Source organism: Nannospalax galili, unplaced genomic scaffold (genome assembly GCF_000622305.1).
Source record: "Nannospalax galili isolate Female #2095 unplaced genomic scaffold, S.galili_v1.0 scaffold33, whole genome shotgun sequence".
Lineage (NCBI taxonomy): Eukaryota > Metazoa > Chordata > Mammalia > Rodentia > Spalacidae > Nannospalax > Nannospalax galili.
In genome coordinates, this window is record NW_008335436.1 from 1,749,971 (window position 1) to 1,774,118 (window position 24,148).

At 45.8% G+C, this 24,148-nt stretch overlaps 1 protein-coding gene across 2 annotated transcripts in view; it reads right to left on the reverse strand.

Annotated features, from left to right (window-relative positions):
• Window positions 1-22,808, reverse strand: part of Gpr160 (G protein-coupled receptor 160) — a 34,196-nt gene extending 11,388 nt beyond the window's left edge. Inside the window, exons 1-7 of one of the 2 annotated variants that reach the window (XM_029562064.1) lie at window positions 22,663-22,808; window positions 22,408-22,512; window positions 21,198-21,240; window positions 20,585-20,662; window positions 10,348-10,447; window positions 5,044-5,140; window positions 834-969 (exon numbers count right to left, since the gene is read on the reverse strand). The gene's annotated coding sequence lies outside the window, so the exon portion shown is untranslated. Of the gene's footprint in view, window positions 1-833; window positions 970-5,043; window positions 5,141-7,577; window positions 7,590-10,347; window positions 10,448-20,584; window positions 20,663-21,197; window positions 21,241-22,407; window positions 22,513-22,662 lie in introns of those variants that run through there. The other variant, XM_017797391.2, reaches the window with a different exon arrangement.
• Between the last annotated feature and the right edge of the window lie 1,340 nt (window positions 22,809-24,148).

Below are 24,148 nucleotides of genomic sequence, written 5' to 3' on the forward strand. Positions count from 1 at the left end.
GACACACACGCGTGCGCGCGCGGAAATAAAAGGCTAGTGGAAGCAGGAGGGAGAGATTTGAGGGTAATGGGGAGTGAATACAGCCAAAGTACATGATATACTCAAACAAAAATGTAACCATGACACCCATCATGACACTCTGTACAAAGAATATACACCGTGAAACACTTATGATTCCTTCTTTAAGCAGTCAAATGACAAGACACACAGGGCAAGGTATGTGGGAAGAGGTGAGGGGTTTCTATGCTCTGGGTGTGCTATCCTTCAGCTCCTCCATGTGCTGAGCAACACGGAAGCTTCTGAACTGTGATTTCCTGGTTTTACAGAGGCTTCATTTGGAAGGCATGATGGACTGTATCACAGGCCACTGGTGATCAACTCCTCAGACCTTCTCCCCTCCTTGAAGGTCAAGGGTGGGATTGAAACTTCCAACCTTTGAATTACAGGGTTAGCCGCTCAGACAGCTTCCCCTATTCTGAGGTTATCCAGGTGTCCACCAAGTGCTGTCTCAGAACAAGATGCTCCCATTACCTAAGAAATTCCAAGGAATTCAGGACTTCTATGTCAGACATTACAATAACTCAGGAAATTAACAAAGACCTTAGGATCAAAGATCAAATGCAGAACCAAAGACTCTCTCAGGAAACATGTATATGCATATGTATATATATATATATATATATATATATGCCTACATATGTACGAATGTTTGAACATGTATGTACGTATTACCTATACACGTTGTGGATATATGTATATGTATGCGTGTATGTATACATTATATACCTATATATCTTTGTATTTTGGTCTTATTGGCTTATGAACATACTGACCTGGAAAGCAGCCAATCCACTCTGTCCTCAAGAGTTCCTGAGGTCTCACTCTCAGTCCCTGGCTTCTGAATGTCACGTTGGTAAGAATCAACACAATTTCAGCATATTAAGTCAGCTTTTCATCACTGACAAATATCTGAAACAAACAATTTAAAGGAAGACAGATTTATTTCAGCTGATGACTTCCAAGGTTTCAGTTCATGGTCAGCTTGCTCCACTGCTGTGGCCCTGTTCAGTGAGGCAGACCATCTTAGCACAAAAGGATGTGAACTGAACTTGCTTGCCTCCTGGTGGCCAGGAGGTGGAGGGAGACAGAAGGAAAGGCAAGGAACAAGACAAAAACCTTAAAAGCACAGCCCACAAGTCACTTCCTCCAGCTAAGCTCCACCTACTGTTTCTAAAATAGTGCCACCAGCGCAAGATGCTCAGTGGGTAAAAGCACTTGAGGCCAAGCCTGACAACCTGATTTCAATTCCTAGGACCCACATGGTGGAAGGAGAGAACTGACTCCCACAAGTTGTCCTCTGACTGCCACACATGCACCATGCACACACGCACCCTTACACATAGATACATGCATGCACACACAAAATAATGTAATTTTAAAATTACATGATTGGCCACCACCTGGGGACCAAGCTCATTATACATGAGCCCTTTCAGGGGATGCCTTATATCTAAGCCATAACACGTCTCATGCTCAGGTGCTCACAGTTTCTGAAACCGAGGCGGTCATCACTGCTGAGACATGGTCCCAGCAAACTACCTGAAGGAGATCATTTTTCCATCATCACACTATCTGTGACAGCATACCCAGTCAGTGATGGTTCCCTAGACCTTAGCTAGTTTGCTCTCTAACTATAAACGTGTCTGTTTCCATTCCCCGAGGATTTTTTTTTTTTTTTTTTTTTTTTTTTTTTTTTTATAGAGGTTTTCACACTCTCCTTTCTCACTATGTAGACCAGGATGGCCTTGAACTCACAGAGATCTGCCTGCCTCTGCCTCCCAAGTGCTAGGACTACAGGCGTGTGCCACCATGCCTGGCCTCCCTGAGGATCTTTTTAAAAGCATGAGAGTAATATATAGAAGTTTGGGGGGACAAGCAGAACCCTTGAACCAAATAACTCTACCTAAATATACATAGTGGTTTTGAGTTTATTAACTTTTAAAATTTGTGTGTGATGTGTATGTATATATGTGTGTGTGTGTGTGTGTGTGTGTGTGTGTATGCACCTGTGTGAAGGCTAGAGGTTGATGTCACATGTCTTCTATCACTTTCTTATTTTAAAATTTTTTATTACATTTATTTGGGGCAGGGTCATGCATATGCCACAACATGGAGGACAGCTTGAAGGAGTGGTTCTCCCCTTCCACCATATGGGTCCAGGGGATTGACTCAGGTTGTCAGGCTTGGTGTCAAGCACCTTTACCCAGTGGGCCATCTTACTGGTCCTCCACATTATTTTTTGAGAGAGACGGTCTCTCACTCAACCTTAAGTTCAAGTCTGGCTGGCCAGCAAGCCCTAGGTTCCGGAGGCTTGCACCAAGGTTCCAGAGAAAAGCCCATGTGGCCAGGCAGTGTGTAGCAGGATCAGATTCCCTGCAGGGAGCCCCCTGGGTGGGCTACATATGAAGTTGAAAGTTGAAGCAAAGGAAGAGCTCAGGATTTCAGAGATGTCAGGAATATGCTATGGGCAACATGTAGAGACTGAAACAGGCCATCTGTGCTACAGGCCACAGGGCTCTAGGGATGGCTCTGCCCAAGCCTGTTAGAGCTCACGTTATGCCATGTGTTCCAGATGTTAGACATGGAGCTATAGGATCTGGTATTTTCCTACTGGGTTCTGGCCTTCCTTTGGCCTGATCTTTCTTTTCCATCCTCTTCTTCCCTTGCCAAACTCCTGGTTAGAATGGGAATGCTGTGTGCCATTATAAAATGAGAGCAAGTGGCTTGTTTTTCACTTTTACTGGGGCTCACAGTTAAGAATTTACCTTGAGTCGCAGAAAAGATTTTGGATGTGGACTTTTGAAGTGCTTGAAGTGTTAAGACTATGGGGATGCTTGAAGTTGGACTAAATCATTTTGCATTATGGCTATGAATCTTTGAGGGTCAAATGTTATAGTCTGAATCTGGACTTCTTCCCATAAGTTTGTGTACTGTGTGCTTGTTCTCCAGATTGTTGCAAATGAGGCTTAGCTGGTCAAGGTGGGTTACAAGGGTGGATTTTCATGGCTATAGCCTAGCTTCTCCTTCTGTCATGATCTGCTTCTTGATCCACCCAGATGTCAGCCTCTAGCACATCCTCCGTGAACGTCACCTTGGTTTCCTTCCTGTGATGGAAGGAAAATCCCTGAAACTGAAAACACTTTTCTCCAATACACTGTTTCTGCCAGGTAGCTAGCAACAAAACTAGTAATATTGATGATGTTCGACTTTTTTCTACCTCTCTTCTAATGGAAATATACTTTCACGATGACAAATCTCTCATTTATTCCTGGATTTAAGACTGCCTCAAGCTTTTAAAAAAACATTTACTTACTTACTTACTTATTTATTTATTTATTTTTTATTTATTTATTTATTTAATTTATGTGTATGTGTGTACTCGCGTGCACCCATGTACGTGGGGTCATATTCACCCCTGAATTACCTTCCTATGTCCCTCTCTCACTAGTCTCTTCCACTCCCCAACAATAATCATCCCTTATATTCTTTACCAGGTGTCTCACCCCTTCCAGCTTTCTGGAGTCTACTGGTACAGCTGTGGCATCCTTTGGGAGGCTTCGGATCACCTTGTCTTTTCAGATTTCTTGTGCTTCTACACTCAGATTTGTGCATCTGATGGTTCAGATATCTCTACCATTTTGATGAAGTGGGCCTCTTAGTAAGCAACTTTCTCCTGAAGATGGGTGCAATGTTAGCTTTGATTCTGGTTGGGCACAGAGTAGTCTCCCTATACCTTCTCTAGTTGTGATTAATGGCATTGGACTCAGTGGGCACTGCACTGGAGTTGAGGAAACCCACTGGTTCTGTGGACCACACAAGACTGGGGCAGATGTAGCATAGACAGCAATGGGTATGTAGTGCTCACTGTGTGGTACTCCTACAATGGAACAACTGGGGCTTTTCCAGGATCTACTAATGCTAGCTCTGCTATTAGCAATGATCTCTGCATGGGTGGCTTAAACAGTGGTGAAATGTTAGAATACTTGTCTAGGAACCTATCAGTGGTTGCAGGCCTTATAGGAAACCAAGGTGGGAACCACAGTACCCACTCTGAGGAACTCATGCCCAATCTTGGCAGCAGCATCTGGTCAGACAAGGTGCATGGGTGGGGCAGCCAGAGCTGCTTAGGTAGGTGGGGCAGGAACTCTAGAGTTCCTCTCTGCTTCTTCAGTGGCAGAGCACACCCAGAACTGGGACTATAGTCAGAATTTGGTGTGGCAAGTCCCAGGACACTTGGGACTATAGTCAGAGCTGGGCATGGTCCTCCCAACATTCCCCTTGGCCATGTACACCTGTGGGGGTGGGTCAATGCTTAGCTTCATGGAACTGCTCAAAGTCCCCACAGCATACCCGCATGGATAGGGCAGTATGAGAGTTGCAATGTTCCCTCTCTACCCTGTCAGTCACAGGCATTAGTGCAATGCAGTGGGACAGGTGGCAAAAATGGCATGGGACTTCAGTGAGTCCATGCACATGTGGTTGGCCATGCTCCTTGTGGTGGGCTATTCTCAAAGGGAAAGCACTCTGATCTCATGGTTCTATTGGGTGACCCTCTGTTCTCTGTGTCACAATGTCTGTCCCCTGCACTGTAGGGCGCAGTGGAATGTCAGTGGAGTCCCAACAGATGAGGGCTCTGACTCTCAAACAGGTTCAAATTCCGTTATCTTATTTCTCAAGATGGTTTTGGTGATGGCATCCTCAGGGAGGGGTTAGTGGCCAGTGGGATACCTGAGATTCTTTCTAAAGGAAGGCTACTTGCCCATGTCAGGCTTCTTATATTGGTGGGCTGTGAGCCTGGGAGGACTGGGAAGCTTCCCAGGTGCTACAACTGCCAGCACCCACATTGTAGCTTGCTTTTGTCACCCTTCCAGGAAGCCTCTCCCTCCTCCAGGTGTGGATTTGGTGTGGCAAGTCCCAGGTCTTAGAATCTCACGGGATTCTATCGCTCTTACTGATTTCCAGGGTTCTTCCATGGTCACTCACCTCTGAACACAGCTATGTATCTTTAACTCTTCTTTGTGGAGGAGTTGAGTGATGGGCGCCTCTATTCAGCCATCAGCCAGGAGATTATCTTTACAACCTTAGAGGTTAAAAAAACAAAAAGAATCTTAAGCAAAACTCAAAATCAATCAATCAATCAATCAATCAATCAATCAATCAGTCAATCAATCAATCATGCACACCTTTAGTCCCAGCACTTGGGAGGCAGAAGCAGGCAGATCTCTGTGGGTTCAAGGCCAATCTGGTCTATAAATAGTGAGTTCTAAGCCAGCTGCAGCTACAGGGAGACCCTGCCTCAAAAAGACCAAAAAATAGGAAAGTGCAGAAACAGACAGAAAATATTCCCAACAAATGCCACGTGAGCATACTACATGTACAAAGAGTGCTCCAAACTCACAGTAAAAAGACAACTCATAACAGAATGGACAAAACAACCGAAAAGACACTTTGAACAGAAAATGTAGAGATAACTAACAGCATCCAAAAGGATGCCCGACACTCTTAGTCATTTAGGAAAAAGCTAATTAAAACCACAATGACAGTCACTTCACATTCCTCAGAATGGCTAAAATTAAAGTCCATCTCCAATAACACCATCAAGTTATGAATCGGGTAGTGGATTAATCCACCAATGAAGTCAACGCAGACCCTTCCCCAAAGCTCATCAGCCATCAACTAAGTCTCAGATTAGAACTATAAAAGATAATTCCACTGGGCATGGTGGCACATGCCTGTAGTCCCAGCACTTGGGAGGCAGAGGCAGGCAGATCTCTGTGAGTTCAAGGCCAGCCTGGTCTACATAGTGAGTTCCAGGACATCTGGGGCTACAGGGGAGAACCTGCTTCAAAAAAAAAAAAGACAAAAAAAAAAGGATAATTCCATTTGTACATCTTTTCTAGTATACAAATGATTAACAAGCACATGAAAAAGTTGACTTTGTTAGTCATTTAGATAGGACTAATTAGGGGCTGGAGAGATGGCTCAGCAGTTAAGAACACTGTTTTTTTGCAGAAGACCCAGGTTCAAATTCCAGTACCCACATGGCAGCTAACAGTTATCCGTAACTCCAGTTCCAGGGGCTCTGACAGCCTCTTCTGACCAATGCAGGCATTGCACGACATGGGTACACTTACCTACATGCAGGCAATACACGCATACACATAAAATAAAACAATAAAGTTTTTAAAAAAGAAAACACTAATTAAGCCAGGCATGGTGGTACATACCTTTAATCCAGCACTGAAGAGGCAGAGGCAGGCAGATCTTTATGAGTTCAAGGCCGGCCTGGACCTCATAGTGAGACCCTGTCTCAACAAAAGAAAACAAAAGCCGATTAAAACGGCAGTGTGATATTATCACACACCCACTGGAATGGCTGTAATACTGACATTAAATGATGTGAGAAAGCGGAGAAATCAAAGCCATCACACATTGCTGCTTGGGCCCTAACACTGTGCAGACAATTTTGGAAAACAGATTGTCAGGTTCTTAAAAAGTTAAATGGGTGTGTGTGTGTGTGTGTGTGTCAGGATTTGAGTGGTAAATGTATGAAATTTTAAAAGCTCAATAGAAAATAAAACTTTTGTTGGAAAAAAGTTAAACAGAAACTTAATATGATTCTATAACTGCACTCTTACGAACTACCCAAGAGACATAAAAAATCAAATCCACACAACCACTTATACACAGAAATGTTATGTTTATACCAGAGGCATTGTAACAACTAAAACTCAAGACAATTCAAATGCTTATCAACTGGCAGATAAGAAAATGTGTCACTGTTCACACAAATGAATGCTTTAAGTAATACAAAGGAATGACCTACTACTGATAACCTCTGTAACACAGGAAAACCTCAAAAATATGAAGCCAAACCCTGGGGAGATGGCTGATTTGGTAGTGTTGGCCATGCAAGCATAAGGAGTTCAATCCCCAGGAGCAACATAAAAAGTTAGGCACAGCAATGTGTAAGGCAGCACTGGGAGGCAGACACAGGCAGGCCCCTGGGGTTTGTTGCCTGCCAGTCTAGTTCTAGGTTCAGCGAGAGACTCTGCCTCAAGGGAATAGAGAGACAGAGGACACACATGTGCACACACCACATATATTAGTTTATTTTTATCTTATGTGTATGAGAGTTTTAGCTACATGTGGAAGTGCACCCATGCATACAATGTATATGGAGGCCAGAAAAGTGTGTCGATCCCCTGGAACTGGAATTACTAGGGTTATTAGCTGCCATGTGGGTGCTGAGAACTGAGCGATCCACTGCAAGAGCAGCCAGTGCTCTTACCCAGAGCCATCTCTCCAGCCTCAACCATATGTACTCTCAGTCACAGGCATGAATCTCAAAAACATTGAATGAAAGAAGCCACTTCTGTTTTTCGACTGTGTTTTATATTCCATTTATATGAATGTCACTGTGATACTAGAAATCAGAAGAGCAACTGCCTCTGAGGCACAGAGGCTGACTGCAAAAGGGCACAAGAGAGGTGTAATATATGAGTATGTACACTTACCCACACTCAGCACTTACTACTGGGCCGTACGCTGCATGAACTTCAACATGCTTAAAAACGCCCCTGCCCAAGGAGACACAATGCAAGACAAACTCAAAACGGATTAATCACACTTGTAGATGATGGGGGTGGGGGCTGGAAAGACGGCTCAGCGGTTAAGAGCACTGAGTGCTCTTGCAGAGGACCCACATGGTGGCTAATAACTATCCATAATTCCAGTTCCAGGGCATCTGACACAGGCATTGCATGGCATGGGTGTACTTACAGACATGCAGGCAATACACTCATACATGTAAAATTTAAAAAATAAAAATAAAAAAGATGTATATGTATCTATTGTCTATGTGACATTTTGTGGTCATCCTAGTAAATATAAGTGATTGAAAACTTAGTTTTAATTTTGTCACATGGCATTATATATATACATATATATTATGAAACATTAAGTTCATATTTTTCTGTGCATTCAAGTTCAAGCTCCAACTGAGTTGCAGTTGTAAAATAGACAGTCCACTTTCTCTTTACCTAAAAATCTTAAGACACCTTCCAAAGCAAGTGTATTTAACATGAGCTTCTGGACCTCCTCATAGGAAGATAAGTACCTGATAACCTTACAGACTCAGAGGAGGAAGCAAAACCAAGTCTGGTACCGATCATGTTTTACAGATTTGGAGCTTACAGGGTGGTCACTTCAAGCCTGCATTTACTGCAGCCCAGCTGTACCACTCCTGCACTCAGAACACTAGGAGAAAAGGCTAAACTGTGGGGCACACCCTGAAGACCACTTCCTGGTCAATGGCATTTGCCCAGACTCTGTCCACGAGGAAAGAACTGTCCCTACAGGCAGCTGCCTAGCCCTCTGTTACTTTCCTTCTCTCCCTCATTCTCTTTTTTTTTTTTGGTCTTTTTGAGACAGGGTCTCCCTGTAGCCCCAGCTGTCCTGGAACTCACTATGTAGACCAGGCTGGCCTTGAACTCATAGAGATACACCTGCCTCTGCCTCCTGAGTGCTGGGATTAAAGGCCTGTGCCACCACGCCCAGCTCCTCATTCTCTTTTGAGTGACACCTCAGTCTGCAGAGCCCGGCCTGGAGGCATAATAGCAATGGAGATATAAACTCTGCTCCCCAATTTGTCCTTGGACAACCCAACCCAGGCCTAGGCTAGCATTGGGCCCTTCCCACACTCCTGGGGCTTTTTAAAACATTCATGCCTTTGACCCAGTAGCAGCATTCCAAGAAGTAATGGAGAGGAAATTATACATGAAGGAAGGAAGGAACTGCTTCTGGACCAGCTCATTTCAGTGTATTTGCAATAGCAGACAAAACACCCTCTCCCAAAAGGGATCAAAACAACTTCTAACAATAGGAAATCAGTCAGGTGAACTATGATACCAGTCAGTAGATGACCACTCCCTGCAGCCATGGGAAACAAGCTCTGGGGAAAATTAACAAACAGGAAGGCACAGCCATATTGCAGTGCTGAGTGACAGAAGGCAAGGGCTTGCATAGCAGGGCCTTTCACAGGCAGTGTAGAATTCCCCTAGACTCCCAGAGGGGAAACATGTCTGTGGACGCCTTCCTGAGAGGTAATTAGTAGCATGGCCTTGCATACCTGTAGTTCTCAGACTCCAATGTGGGTGTTATCAAAAGGACCAAATTTTTTGCTTTGGGTCTTACTATGTAGCCCTGGCTGGCCTTGAACTCACAGAGATTTGCCTGCCTCTGCCTCTCAAGTGCTGGACTAAAGGCATGCACCACCACACCCAGCAGAAACTAGGATCATGATTCAGTATGTTGACGCTGGCCACTCTGGCTAACTTCCAGATGAGATGGCCCTGCCATACACAGAAAATCGAGGCTGTAAATGACATGTCTGAGAGAGTGAGGACCAAGCTTTGCTCACAGGGACCATCTCCAGCTGGTCAGAACATGAGGGAACATTTACATTTTCTACAAGGTAAATTACTTTTGTGGTAATGGAGAAAACTTATTCTTCAAAATCATTGATTCTGTAATTATTTCTACAGCACCACATCTCAAACACTATGAAATGGGGTCAAAAGTTTATTATAATCATTCACAATGATTTAAAAAATGAGCAATCACTTAGTTCACTGACTTTTATTATTTGCAGTGTTAGGGTTCACACCTAGGGCCTTGCTCATGCTAAGCGAACACTTGGCCTTCATGCTTCAACCCTAGTTCCCTAATTTTAAGAAAATGGCTAATTCTATGGCTCATAATAACCGAAACAGCATGCAGTGGCTAAAAATATTTACAAAGACATGGTGAATTTTAATCACAGTGTGACAACTGGGTTAAAATGCTAACATTGAATGAATTAATGTTTATAAAATGTTAAATGTAGTAAGGTTTGGGGGAAAAAGCTAGGTGGGTGGCTCATTCACAATCACCTGAGTTTGAGGCCGGCCTGGGCTACAAGTGAGACTCTGTCTCAAAACAAAACAGAAACAAAAAAGGAAACAAACCGAAATGTTAATGTCTTTGCATCCTTGAATGGAGATGTGAGGTGTATTAGTCAGACTTTTCGTTGCTGTGACAAATACTAAGAAAAAATAAATCGTCTTGGGCTGGTGAGATGGCTCAGTGGATAAAGATGCTTGTCATGTAAGCCCAATGGCCTGAGTTCAATTCCCAGAAGTGACTTCTGTAAATTGCCCCCTGACCTCCACTCGTACCATGGCACACATGTGCCTGCACTCATACACACGCACCACCTTAGTGGAGGAATTATTTATTCTGGCTCACAGTTTCAGAGGTCTTATAGTCCGTATCAGCTGGGCCCTCTGCTTCTATGGCAAGGCAGAAACATCTTGGTAGAAGGGCACAGTGAAGAAAGCTGCTCACTCTACAGTGGACAGGAAGTAGAATAAAGTCAGCAGGCCAGTAGTGACAGGCTTGGCTGTCCTTTAGCTCTTCTTCCACCTGGCCCCAAGCCCACTTTCAGCCTGAGCCTTCTTCCTTCAGCTGCTGTTTCACATGCCAATCATCTCTGGAAACACCTCTCAGTCACAGCCAGAGATATTGTGGTGGTTTGAATGAGAATGTCCTCCATAGGTTTCAAGTATTTGGACACTTGGTCCCCAGTTTGTGGCACTGTTTAGGGGGATGATCATGGAACCTTTAGGAGGCGTGGCCGTGCTGGAGGAAGGGCATCACTGAGGGTATCTTCTGCTTCCTGTACCTGCCTGAAGATGTGAGTACTTAGCTTTCAGCTCTGGCTGCCTCCTGCCATGCCTCCCCTGCCATGATGAGATTCTTTTCCCTCTGGAACCATAAGCCCAGTAAACTTGTCCTTCTATAAGTTGCCTTGGTCATGGTGTTTTATCACAGCAACAGAAAAGTAACTAATACAGGTATCCTTTACTAATCTCCTAGGCATCTCTCAATCTAATCAAGCTGTCAGTCAAGATTGGCCATTATGAGTGGTTTAAAGATTAATTTCCTTTAAAAATCTGAAGCTCAAGGGAAGAGGTACATGACCATATGGAAAGAGTGTCTTTACAGGCTCCTGGGACCTTGCTCATATGAACCTACAGCAATAGTGTCAGCATGCACAAGACCCATGCAAACTCAAGCAGACAAAAACCCAGCACAAAACTGGGGAAATGGGCAGCAGGTCCCAGTAGCTAAAGAACTACTGGCAATTACTGCTGAGTGAGGAAGAGTTGATCTTAAAGGGAGTGACTCTAGATAGGCTGACTAGACCTCAGTGGAAGAACTTGCACTGAGGGACATCTGGGTACACTAACTTAACTCAATAGGCCTTAACATAAATGACAGAATGCATGAAATCTGGTGAGGGATGGAGGGTGAGGGAATGTGGGGGTGGCGCTATGGCAATGTGAGGATGGGGGTATAAAGATGATTAAGATGTTTTGTATAAAATATACAAAACTTCAATAAAAATTATATAGGAGTTTTAAGGAGGGTAGGGTTAGAACTGGGAGGCAAGGATATCAATGAAAAGTGACAAGAGTAAGGAGAGAAAAGGAAAAGTCATTCATGGTTTGGAGAGATGGAACAGACTTGGTTCCATTAATGTGTATAGGGGAGGGTGGGGACTGCAGGGCGTCTCCCTAGAACACCTGGCTAGGTGCAGAAGACAGACAAAGGCTTGGTGAAACAGGCTACACAGCTGAAGCTATGGGTCTGCACCTGGGGGGCAAAGCCAGGGCTCAGAGCCTGCCATTTTTTTTTCCCTTCCTCATCCTGGCTGAATGGGTCTGGGCATGAGTTGTGAACAGGGAAGGTCTCGGCTCTGCTGCCTGGAGGGAGCCTGTTGTCCCTCCATTCACACAATGGATGCTTCCAGCCTTTAGAAAGACCTCAACTATCAATCTCTACCTTTCCATCCCCAGAACACAAGCAATTCTCAGGACTCCACAGAGGTATAAGGACTGGACACTCAGGCCACCCTCTCTGGGAAAGCAACATGGTGCCCATTCTGTGTTTCCATTTCTAGTCTCACTTCTTTTCTGAAGCTCAGTTTACTTTCGTATCTCTCCTTACAGGCAGCAAAAGGCAACAGGAACAAATGCTGGTAAAGAGAACGCCACATGGCTGGCTGAAGAGCAAACTAGGTAGCCCTTTACAAGGCTAGAAAATGTTTTAACACTGAAGTGTAAATATTAGTTAATAGCATCAGTAACACTTTTCAAATTAAAGAAGATCCTGCAGTGCATCGGCTCCAGTTCCCCACCACAGGGGAAGCGGGACATGGCCCTTCACTGCACCTATGTTAGGGTTTCACAAAATGTTCTTGGCCCTCATGCCATCCCTGTCATGAGGAAGTCTAGAGGACTCAGCCCTAAGCCAGCTCTTTTTCCACATTGACACTGGCCTGCTCTTCCACAGTGGGGATTCCGTGGAATTTACATCCTCATGAATGCCAGAATGTGGAAGATTGCATTACTTTCACACTCAGAGAGAATTTTTAACTACTAAACAACAGAGCCAGAGCCTTGAGTGCAAAGTCAAGGACATGGGTGGGTCCAGTTCTTACCCATTCCAAAGTCACTGATACATGAAGCGCACACATCATTAACATTTGTCACAGAGGACATTCCCAAAGGCCACATGGCAGCCCATAGTTCTCTTACAGAGAGAGGTCAGAACTGGAAAGCGTTTGCATCCTACTATCTTCCTTCTAGCATTATGGGGTGAGGGAGAGTCTCCGTAAAGTGAAATAAGCCAGGTTCCGCCAAAAAGAACAGCAACAGGCGCCTCCCCCACCACCTTGACTCTTAACCACACAGGCACCGGAGAGCCTCCTGACCTGTCATTTCATCCCCATTGTCCTTCAAACCAGGCATTACCTTGCATGGAGAGGTTCAAGACATAAGTCAAGGCAACAAGCATGAGGTGGTAAAACACTCAGGAATCAATCTCGAGATGAGTCCATGCTCAGGACTGCTTTGTCTTGCCTTTGTCTGCTCTGGCCAACTGTAAGCCAAACCTCTTTTCCTTGGCCAGGGAATTAATAACTACCCAAGGGAGCATATAACCTAAATCCCAGAGTTCTGGAAGGATCCAACCAGCCCGCTGGTCTGCCATTTACAAAATACCTGTTAACTTTTTTTGGCCCAAGCAAGGCATTCTGCTTGCCAGCCCTTGCTTGTTCTGCTTTCTTACCCTCTAGGGACATACACGCCTAGAGTGACAGTCTAGGGACAAAGACCGAAAAACAGCACCTTGTTCTCCTCAAAGCTGCGTCAATGACTTTTATTAATGGACATGATCTGGACTAATGACTTTTTTGTTGTTGTGTTGTTCTTTTTGACACAGGGTCTCCTATAGCCCCAGCTGTCTTGGAACTCACTATGTAGACCAGGCTGGCCTGGAACTCGCTGAGATCTGCCTGTCGCTGCCTCCCAAGTACTGGGATTAAAGGCGTGCGCCACCATGCCCAGCCTGGACTAATGACTTTTAATTAACCCCAGCAAAGCCATGTGCTCTTGGGTCTGATGACAGGGTGTTCCCTTGGCAAGCTCAGTTTGGTATTCCACCTAAAAAGATAATGAATGACTGTGGGTATTCTTGAGATTTAACATATCAAAGTGCTGAATGGCTCTCTATATGACACAGTGGAGACTGGGAAGGACACATGACCTTGGATTAATGTGAATTAGGGATGAAGAGGGTCAGCAATATTTAAGAGTGGAGCTTGAACTTGAACTTGCACTTTCCCAGTGAAACTAAAGAAACCAATTGGGGAGAAAAGAAAACCACAGAGTGGGAGAAAGCGTTCCAGAGACAGTTCAGCACAGGGTGAGGACACAGACAGCACCATCTGTATAGGTTGAGGGGACGAGAGCCACTGCACAGTTCTGGAGACAAATGGCTTCAATAGACAGCTGGGGAACTAGTGTCCTCTGAATTCAGGCCCATACTTACTAACAGACACACAACCACTTCATTCCTGTTTCATTTCTGTGGGTGACCAACCCACAAGTGCTATGGAACCTGAGGACTCAGAAGGAAACAACATTCTAAACAGACTTTAATTGTGATGAAACTCCAAATACAGGCAGAGATGACCCTTAACAGAAGTTTCAAAATGAGGAACTTAACTCTCCCTAGACTTGACCTGCAGAAGTGTCTCAAAGGCTGGGCTTTGTGCAAGTGCCCGAGTTCCTCATTGTGCAGAGCTTTCTGAGAAGCTACACCTAAGCAATGTACAAGAGCGGAATTTCGACAGCAGGATCGAGGTGGGCAGAGCAGGAAGTGGGAGAGAGGACCTCAGCAAGTCCTGGGAGACTCTTAGGATACCTAGGATTCACCTCAGGGAGCCAAAGCCCAGAATCAAGCCAGAGGTCCCAAGGTGCACAGGACATACCATGTGCGCACTGGCAGAGAGCTCACAGTGTGTTGTGTGGGACGTATTCCTGTTCTGCCCACACGGCTCCATCTCTGGGGTATTGCCTGTGTTGTAATCTAAAATTCCGTGTAGCTGGGCATGGTGATGGATGCCTTTAATCCCAGCACTCGGGAGGCAGAGGCAGGCAGATCTCTGAAATTGAGGCCAGTCTGGTCTACATAGTGAATTCTAGGCCAGCTGGGGCTACAAGGGAACTCTTTTTCAAAAAAAAAAAAAAAAAAGAAAAAGAAAAAAAGACTAAAGAAAATTCCATGTAAATGAGAAGAGCAGATGGTGAGGGAAACAGTCGTACAGTACAAAACACAAGCCTTTTCATATTCTCACAGGACAAGAGCCTCCCAACTTACCTCTTTGACCCTTTTAAAAATGTTCTGGGGGCTGGAGAGACAGCTCAGCGGTTAAGAACACTGGTTGTTCTTGCAGAAGACCCAGGTTCGAATCCCAGCACCCACATGACAGCTAACAACTGTCCATAACTCCAGTCCCAGGGGATCCGACAGCCTCTTCTGACCTCCACAGGCACTGCATGACATGGGTGCACTTACCTACATTCAGGCAATACACAAATACACATAAAAAAAAAATGTTCTGGTACTGGAGGGCTAGGGAGATGGCTGTTAAAGCCCTTGTTATGCAAGTGAGGACTGGAGTTTAGATTCCCAGGACCTGTGTGGATGCCAGGAGGGTGTGGCAGCTCACTTGGTATTCCAGTCTCAGAAAGGGCTGGGAACCCCCAGAGCAAGCTGGCTGGCAAGACTTGGGGAACTCTGGGTTTGACTGAGAGACCCTGCCTCACTGAATAAGGTAGAGTCAATGAAGATAATTCTTGACATCAACTTGTGGCTTCCACATGCACACACACTTGAACATATGTGCACATGCACCCCACACCACCTGAAAATGGGGAAATAAGTGTTCTGGTTCTGGGCCTGAAACCCAGGGCCTCTGGGATGCCAGGCAAATGCTTTACCATTAGGCTACAGCCCCACCCCCACCCCATTTTAATTTTTTTGGACAGGTTCTTGTTATACAGCCAAGGTTGGCCTTAAACTTGTGATTCTTCCTTAGCCTCCAGAGTTGCCGAGATTACAGCCCAGGCCACCACATTGGGCCAGTTCTAATGCCACCTTAATGTTACAATTACTTCCTTTTGCTCAGGTGGGGGTTCCACTTGAGATCCTTCCACCTTGGTCTCCCCAGGTACTGGGATTACAGGCCTGTGTAACCTCTCCTAGTCACACACTTCATCCCAATATCTGGAGGACACTGATTTTGCCAGCCTGGCACAAAACAAGTCACTGGGTTGTACTGTTGCACCATTCAAACCCGCTGCCCCCTGCCCCCCCCACTGCTCCAACCACTCCCAATCTATGTGACTGCTCCTGGCCCAGGTTTGTCTGTTGCCCATTTCTGATACTGTGAGAGAAACAGAAGTGCAAGCTCAAGGGTGGCAGACACCTGGGGGACAGCGGAGACTGGAGGGAAATGAACACCTGCTTTCCCTTCAGAGAAGGCTGTTTCAGTACTGCCTTCTGGAATTACTGGGGGCAGAACATGCCATGTAAAATCTGACTTTTTATACTTATTTATGTATGTGTGTTCATGTGCATGTGCCATAGCAAGCCTGAGGAGGTCAGAGGACAACATGCAGAAGTGGGTTTTCTCCTTCCATCTTGTAGGTTCTGGGACTGAACTCAGGTCATCCAGCTTGTCAGCAACTGCTCTTACCCACTGAGCCATCTTGTGGGCCCAAAGCTGATTTCAATGCAGACTTGGTTTGTTTGTTTGTTTTTTAAACTCGGTGCTAGACTGATAAAGCATTTCTTTCATTTGGTTGTGGTTCACATCTCCAGTGTGTCAACAGGGAGGTATGGTGAAAGAATTTGCATTAGTGAGCTAGCTCCTAGATGTGCAGCTCTGATGTCTAATAAAGATTCTGGAATATTATGTGGAACCGAAGAGAGGCGGGAATAACACAGGCTTCAAGTGCCACAGAGGTTTCAATCTTGAGGCTACTGTAACAAGTAGTGAGACTTTGCTTTTGGATAAAAAGCACTGAGACCCACAAAGACACTAAATGTAGGTGAAAGCCTGGCATCTGGTCTCCACTGTGCACCTGTCTCCTTCACTTCGGCTCAAACACTTGCTTCATTCTACAGAGGCATGTTAATCACGCGAGCAGTGTTAGTTTACCTAACCTAGCTCATCCCCTTGAAGGCTAAAGACAAAAAATAGGTCCTTGTCCTATAGCTGGTAACCTTGGTTTCCAGGAACAGGGACATCTCACAGGACAGACTACCCTCCAGATGAACATAGCAGTCTATGCTGGGCAGAACTAATCATCCTGTGGGAACCAGACTGCTCCCCTCAAGTGGTAAAATACATAACAAATTCTTTGGACTACCCAACAGAGATGAGAACTGAGCCAACAAGTCCACACCACGACCAGGATTGCTTAATTATGTATGTATCGCTCTGGCTTTCTGCCCCAATTCCTTCCCTATTTAAACCTAAAGTTCATATTGCGTCCTTGAAGACGAGCTTGGGGTCAGTGTACCCTTTTCATCCCTCTTCTCAATATAGAGATTGAATCTCCTTTCTGTTTTTTCACCATTACTTGGTTTTTTAATCAGAGTACTGGGATTGGAGCCAAGCCTAGCTTGTTAGAACTGAGGCTAGGATTCTTCCCTAAGATTCCAGGCACATTACTAGCCGCAAGCCCCCAAGTTAAGCAGTAACTCCTCTAAGCATGACTCCCTTCTGCAGAATGGGCTGTAAAACTCAGTGTAGACAGATTTGAGAGAATTAAGCATTTGTGAGGGGACTTGGGAGATGGCTCAGGGGGTAAAGGATGAGGACTGAGTTCAGGTCCCCAATATTCACATAAAAAAGCCAGACATGGCCATGTCTGTCTGTAACCCAGGAACCAGAGGTGGAGGCATAGACAGATGGGTGCTCAAGGCTTGCTGGCTGACACGGTGAACTTCAAGCTTAGTGAAAGAAAAATTAAGATGGAGAACAACAGAGAAAGATACCTGACATCAGTCTCTGTCCTCCACAGGCACATGAACAGGTGAGCACCCCCCCCACATACCATACCCCCAAACAACAACATACATGTGAAGTCAGGCATGGCAGTTTATGCCTGTAATCATAGCACTCAGGAGGCTTAGGCAGGAAGATTGTTCATGAGCTCAAGGTTAGCCTGGGATATGATACACAGTGAGTTCCTTGGCTACAGAGTGAGACCCTATCTTTTAAAAAGTGTATAAATACTAACATGGACTCTGAATAAATGTTAAGTTCTTTTCTACTGTTGTATCTTAAAAAAAAAAAAAGATCAGTGGCTGCAGATGTAGCTCAGTTGCTGGGGTTCTTGCCTAATACAGGAAGCTCTGTGTTCAATCCCCAGTACCACATAAAACTGATAGTGGCGCCCTAGCAGAAGGTGGAGGCAGGAGGATCAGAAGTTAAAGCTTATTCTCAGTTATACAGAGTTTGAGGCTAGTCTGGGCTACATGAGACCCTAGAAAAACAAAATAGAAGGCTGGAGAGATAGCTCAGGAATTAAAAGCACTGTTGTTCTCCCAGAGGACCTGAGCTTAGTTCCCAAGACCCACTTCAGGAGGCCCCAGTGCCAACTCCAGCTCCAGGGGATCTGACACCCTCTTCCGGCCTCCACAGGTACCTGCACACATGTGACATGCATGTGACCTATACACAGATACAAACATAAAAACACATTTTAAATTTTTTCATATTTTATTATTTTTATTTTATGTGTATGCGTGTATTGCCTGCATGTAGGTAAGTGTACCCGTGTTGTGCAATGCCTGTGGAGGACAGAAGAGGCTGTCAGATCCCCTGGAACTGGGGTTACGGACAGTTGTTAGCTGCCATGTGGGTGCTGGGATTAGAACTCGGGTCTTCTGCAAGAACAACCAGTGCTCTTAACCACTGAGCCATCTCTTCAGCCTCCATAAAAACAAATCTTTAAGATGACAAATGACTTGAACTTCTGGCTTCTTTATACTTCCATACCACCTCTGCTAAAGCTAAAACCCCTCCATCACTGCTGCTCCACCTCACAGGAGGAGATGGGGTGATGTGGATGGAAGTCCAGTGTAGAAATACAGAAAAGTAGCACACTATGGATTGCCAACCCTTTCTTCTCATTTCTAGGCCAACAAGGGAATAATTTGCCTTTCTAATGCGTTTATCCCCTTCAGCAATACAGAGTGAGGCAAAGATGGTGTTACATTTGTGGTAATTCCTTAAAATGGCTTTTAGCAATCAGCAATAGCACCATCCTTTAAGGAAAAAGAGGAAACATTAGGTTACTGTCTGGTCACTTAGGGACTTGGCAACTTTCTTTCTCACGCTTTTAAGAAACTAGGGAAGAAACTGAGGTGGTTGTATAATTGTGATCTCAAGCTAAAGCTCTGAGAGAAAAGAATCTAAGCAGACACTTGTGTCCCTCCCTTTACCTATCAGACTACTGCTGTCTTTTTCCTTTCCTTTATAAAATGAGTGTGTTTAACAGGAACCTGAGCTTGAACATGACCTCAAAAGAAAAGATACAAGAAGCTCCTTTGCACTTATCGAAGGAGTAGACCCACTGACAAAACGCTCCTGAGAGACCTGGAAGAGGTGGGGATCTCATCTCACTAAACCACTGAGACTTCTCTTTTTAAATATTTTATTATTTTTGCTTTATGTGTATTCATGTATTTACCTGCATGTATGTAAGTGTACCTGTGCCATGCAATGCCGGTGGAGGACAGAAGAGGGTGGTGGATCCCATGAAACTGGAGCTCGGGAAGGTTGTTAGCTGCCATGTGAGTGCTGGGATTCAAACCTGGGTCTTTTGCAAGAATGGCCAGTGCTCTTAAGTACTGAACCATCTTTCCAGTCCCAGACTCTCCTCTTTTTAAATGAGAAGAGTCTGGGGCTGGAGAGAAACTTTAAGGCCCCAATTCATCAGTCAAGTAACAGAGGACAGAGACAATGGAGGTAACCTGGGGTCCAGGTCTGCTTCTTTCCAGGAAAGGATTGGTTAACTTGGTTTATAGTTACTAGCCACACATCCTAGCCTTTGTTTCATAGCCTTCTATAAACTGTAAGACGGCCACAGGTAGTGAAGGCAGTCATTAGACATGCCTCCCACCCCAATTCAGCCAAATCATCTATAAATCCATCTTCTATTACTAATTTGTTTCCTAATTTCTTGGAAACTGAGGTGGTCGGTTCACTAGTCTAAGTGTTTGGTAACGTGCAGATTTCTTTTATTCATACATGAAAACTGGATCTATGCCAAATAACTTTACATAGGTATTGTGAACTAAGGTGTCCCCCCAACAAGAAAAACCCAAACTTGTGTTAAAGATTCTACAAGGTTGTTTGATTAGAAGAATTTAGAATGTTGCAGATCCAGTACCAAATCATCTTGGGCTATGTTTACTTCCCTTAACTGCCATTCACTGGCTACAACTGTCTAACCTAACATCCTTGTGACTACCAGGTGATACCTTTGGAATGTATTAACAGACCACTAACTTCTACCAACTCAGAAACCAACAGTGTCATCAGACAGCATCCGAGACCTACAGCAGCCCCATTTCGCTGCCTCATGTTTCCATCAATCTATTTTTTAAGTGACTCTCTTTTGTTCTAGAACTATAAAATGGCAGTGAAACCATGTCTACACTAGAGCATGTTATTTAGGAAACCCTGAATCTGTGTTCCTGGGCAATAGTCACTCAGATTTGGCTCAAGAGTAATCTATTTCTTATTTCCTTTGAGGGCTTTTTGTTGAAAGTGCCATTCAGAATTCACTGTATTTGCCAACTGTGAGAGGACTTTTATTTTTCTCGTTTCTACATACTATACTGAAACCAGCGTGTACAGTAGATCATTGCTCAACTGACTTTAAAATGTCTCCACAAGTTTATTCAGACTAGTGAATTTATTTGGGCAAGGTCTAAGCTGAGGGGATTTTTCTAACTCTGCAGCATTCATCTGTCACAGGTACAGTTTTATGTGGTGTCTTTAAATCAAAGAAGCATGAAATTAGTTGCAGTGACGTTACTACAAATGTGAGTTTACCTTTCAGAAGTCTGTCTCCACTTCTTCCATTTCCTGGACTGTAACAGTTCCTCCACTTTTGAAATTTATCAATCAAGCCTGATAGACCAAGTAGGAATTACAAGGTAAGTGCTGAGAAAAAAGGCGAATATAAATATTACCCCACATACACCCAAAGCAGGGTTCTTGAAAAAGAATGACATGGACCAGGTAAAGACTGTGTCACTTCTTTACTGAATATTTATCTGTCATGATCCTTGAAGCAAAGTGGAAATGAAAAAAAAAAAAAAATCACAGATCTTTTCCAAGGATTAAGTAGATCCCGACTCATTTTACGCTGTCTTTATTATGTAAACTTCTGGACATATAGCGTGCTTCGAGAGACACACACTCTGGTCTCTTTTGTTGGGTGAAGGGTGCTAGGAATCCAATACAGGACCTGGATATGCCAGGCAAATGCTCTACCACTCAATCACACCCTTAGCCCTGGCCTGTTTTTCTGCTGAGTCTAACTTGGAAGGGATTTGAGCCATTGGGAAAAATTGCTAACACATTTGATATAACCTCCCTGACTGGAGGCAGCGGACAGCCTTGCTAATGCCCAGTGTGCAGGTAAAGCTGAGCCAGCACCCACCTGCAGCAACCTGATCCACTTAGCAAACACCTGTGCCTTCTCCCTGTGTGAGAGAGATCAAGACTGTAATCTTTTATGATAAGTCTTGTAAGGTAGACTTCACATGAAATTTATGTAAAATGAGGCTATGTGGAAGGCCTTGAACCTCGAATCACCTTCAGAGCCGAACTTACCTTCTGCCAAAAACAGGGGTCCTGCTGCTTGTAAAGGGAAATGCCCACCATATGCAAACAGAAATGACAAGGACCTGCATGTCTACCATCCAGCTTCAACTACTGACCACTCATAGCCCAGTGCTCCCCCAACTAGATTACTCTGAAGCTAATCCCTAATTTACATTTTAAATTCAGTCAGTGCTCCCCCAACTAGATTACTCTGAAGCTAATCCCTAATTTACATTTTAAATTCAGTCAGTGCTCCCCCAACTAGATTACTCTGAAGCTAATCCCTAATTTACATTTTAAATTCAGTCAGTGCTCCCCCAACTAGATTACTCTGAAGCTAATCCCTAATTTACATTTTAAATTCAGTCAGTCACTCGAAAAGATCCGTTTTTTTCTGTTCCCCCCCCCCCCCCCCCCCCAAAACTCACTATGTAGAGCAGGCTGGCCTTGAACTCACAGAGATCAGCCTGCCTCTGCCTCCCAAATGCTGGGACTACAGGCGTGCGCCACCACGCCCAAGCCCATTTTTAAATAATGTAATGATGGGGCTGGCAAAATGGCTCAGGGGGTAAAGGAGTCTTTCTGAGGAGCCCCGGAATCCACCTGGTGGAAGGAAATAACCAACTTCCGAAAAGTTGTGCTCTGACCCACACACCTAGCATTCACACGCCTGCACACACACACACACACGATAAATACAAAGTTTGTAAATTAATTATGATACCCTTATTAAAACTAAATAAATTTCCTCCATTCTCTCAAATTCAAAAACGTTCCAAAACCAGGACCCAATCAAGGCCCACACATCGCTTTGCTCATGAAGGCCCTGGTTTTTAACATCACAGGTCTCCAATTCCTGAAACTCTCACAGGAGCCAATTCCCACTAATTCTAAGAACTCTTCTGGGAAAAACACAAAGCAACGCCAGTCATCGGCTTTATCAGGATTTGTACGTTTATATATACGACGCCCACGCAGAACAACCGTTCGTGTGTCCTCTGTAGCGGCGTGGGTTATCTCTGGCATCTGAGCAACATTCCCCTTACCAGATCATTGGCACGCGCGGGGGACAAGGCGGGCCCGTTTCCTTCCCCGCGTGGCCAGGGCGGTGCAGTGGCCTCTCCGCGGAAACGCGCCACCTTCGCTACCATCTGTGCAGGACGAGAAAAGGTGGTTCAGCCTCCGAGCTGCCCAGGGCGGGACCAGCCGGTGCGCTCCGGAACCCACAGCTCCGCCAAGCCCAGGCTAGCCCCGTGACCACGGTGCGCAGACACCAGGTGGGGACCCGCTCCTGACCTCACCTGAGGCCCAAGGCTCGCGCGTTCGCGGCCACGCCCCGGCCGCCCAGCTCCTGGAAGGGAAGCCCTCCTCTCACGACGCGCCTAGGCCCGGAAGACGGCAGCCCAGCGCGGGGCTCGCCACCGGTACCGCCCGCTATACCGACTAGCCGCCGCTCGCGCTCCCAGTGCGGAGCGCAGCGCAAGGCTCCACCAGTCAGCCCCGCACCTGCCACGCCCAGCCCACCTCAGCCTCCCCGCCTCGCCACACCCACCTCCTCTCCGCCCCGTCCCAGGCGATTGCTCAGAGGGGCGAGGCCACACCTCGCTCACCTCCGCCTGCCCCGCCCCTTCCGCCTTGCCCCGCCCACCTCCTCTCCCTCTGGGGGCGGGGCCACGCGGCGCTCCTCTCCACTCGCCCCGCCCACCTCTGCTCAGTCCCGCCCTGAGTGACTACCCAGAGGGGCCGCCCGGCCCCAGCGTTCTGGGACTAGCAGATGCCACCTTGCTGTCCCTCAGCCGGCTCAGACAGGAAAAGCAAGCTTTGGCATCCTATAGACCGTGAGTGCGCACTCCTCGCGTAGGCCTGAACTGGCAGTGGGGCGCCCCCTGCTGCTGGGGCGGCGAGAGGCGACCGAGGCTGCCAGCGCTGGCCGGTTGGAAAAAGACTGGCTGAAGTTGGCAGACAGCTGCCTGGGGTGCAGGTGCGGGAGACCCCTTTCCTGGTGCCCGGCCTTGAACACCTAATCCCAGACCAAGAACTTCCCCAGGTCCTCATCAGACAGAGCCGAAAGGACGTTGTTGTGTCACCACCGTTTATTCTGTAACCAGTTTCTCAAGTTTACCCTTTGGCAGTTGTCTGCAGATGACAATGTTCACACGGCGGCATAACTTGATACCTGCGTGCCCTCTAAGCAACCACCTGTAGTGTACTATGAATTCTGACTTTTTAATCAAAGTCTGCAAATAGCACACATATTGCAGTTGCTTTTCGGTGTCCAGTGTTAATTCGGTACATATTTGTTGAGTACCTATGATTTGGCACAATTTCCTCCTACTCCTCTCCAAGCAGAGCCTTGACGAACAAGGTTGTGGCCTAAGCCTCTCCACCTCCCAGGGATGCTGAACCGGCCCTGCCAGAAATTCAAAATTGCAGGAGGGGCCAGTAAAGGCCCCACAAACCTTAAGTGTGTGCTGCAAAGAGAATTGCAACTGTGTGCTGCAGAGGGAGTTTCTGAGTGCCCACTTCCCAGGTCAGAGGGGGGGCATCCAGGAGAAGGGGACAGAACAATGAAGTCACTTGAGGCTGTGAGGTACTTAAGCCCAGAGCCTCCCCCCACAGTCCCAGGGTGGGGCAGAGCAAGGGATAGGACACTGAAAATACCTACGGGATCCCTACTGCAGAGAAAGGTTTGTGAGGTCAGATGGCAGGCCAAACAAACACAGCCACCATCTGTGGAGTGTACATAAAACAGGAGGTGCCAAACCGCTCTCCAAAATGTGCACACCA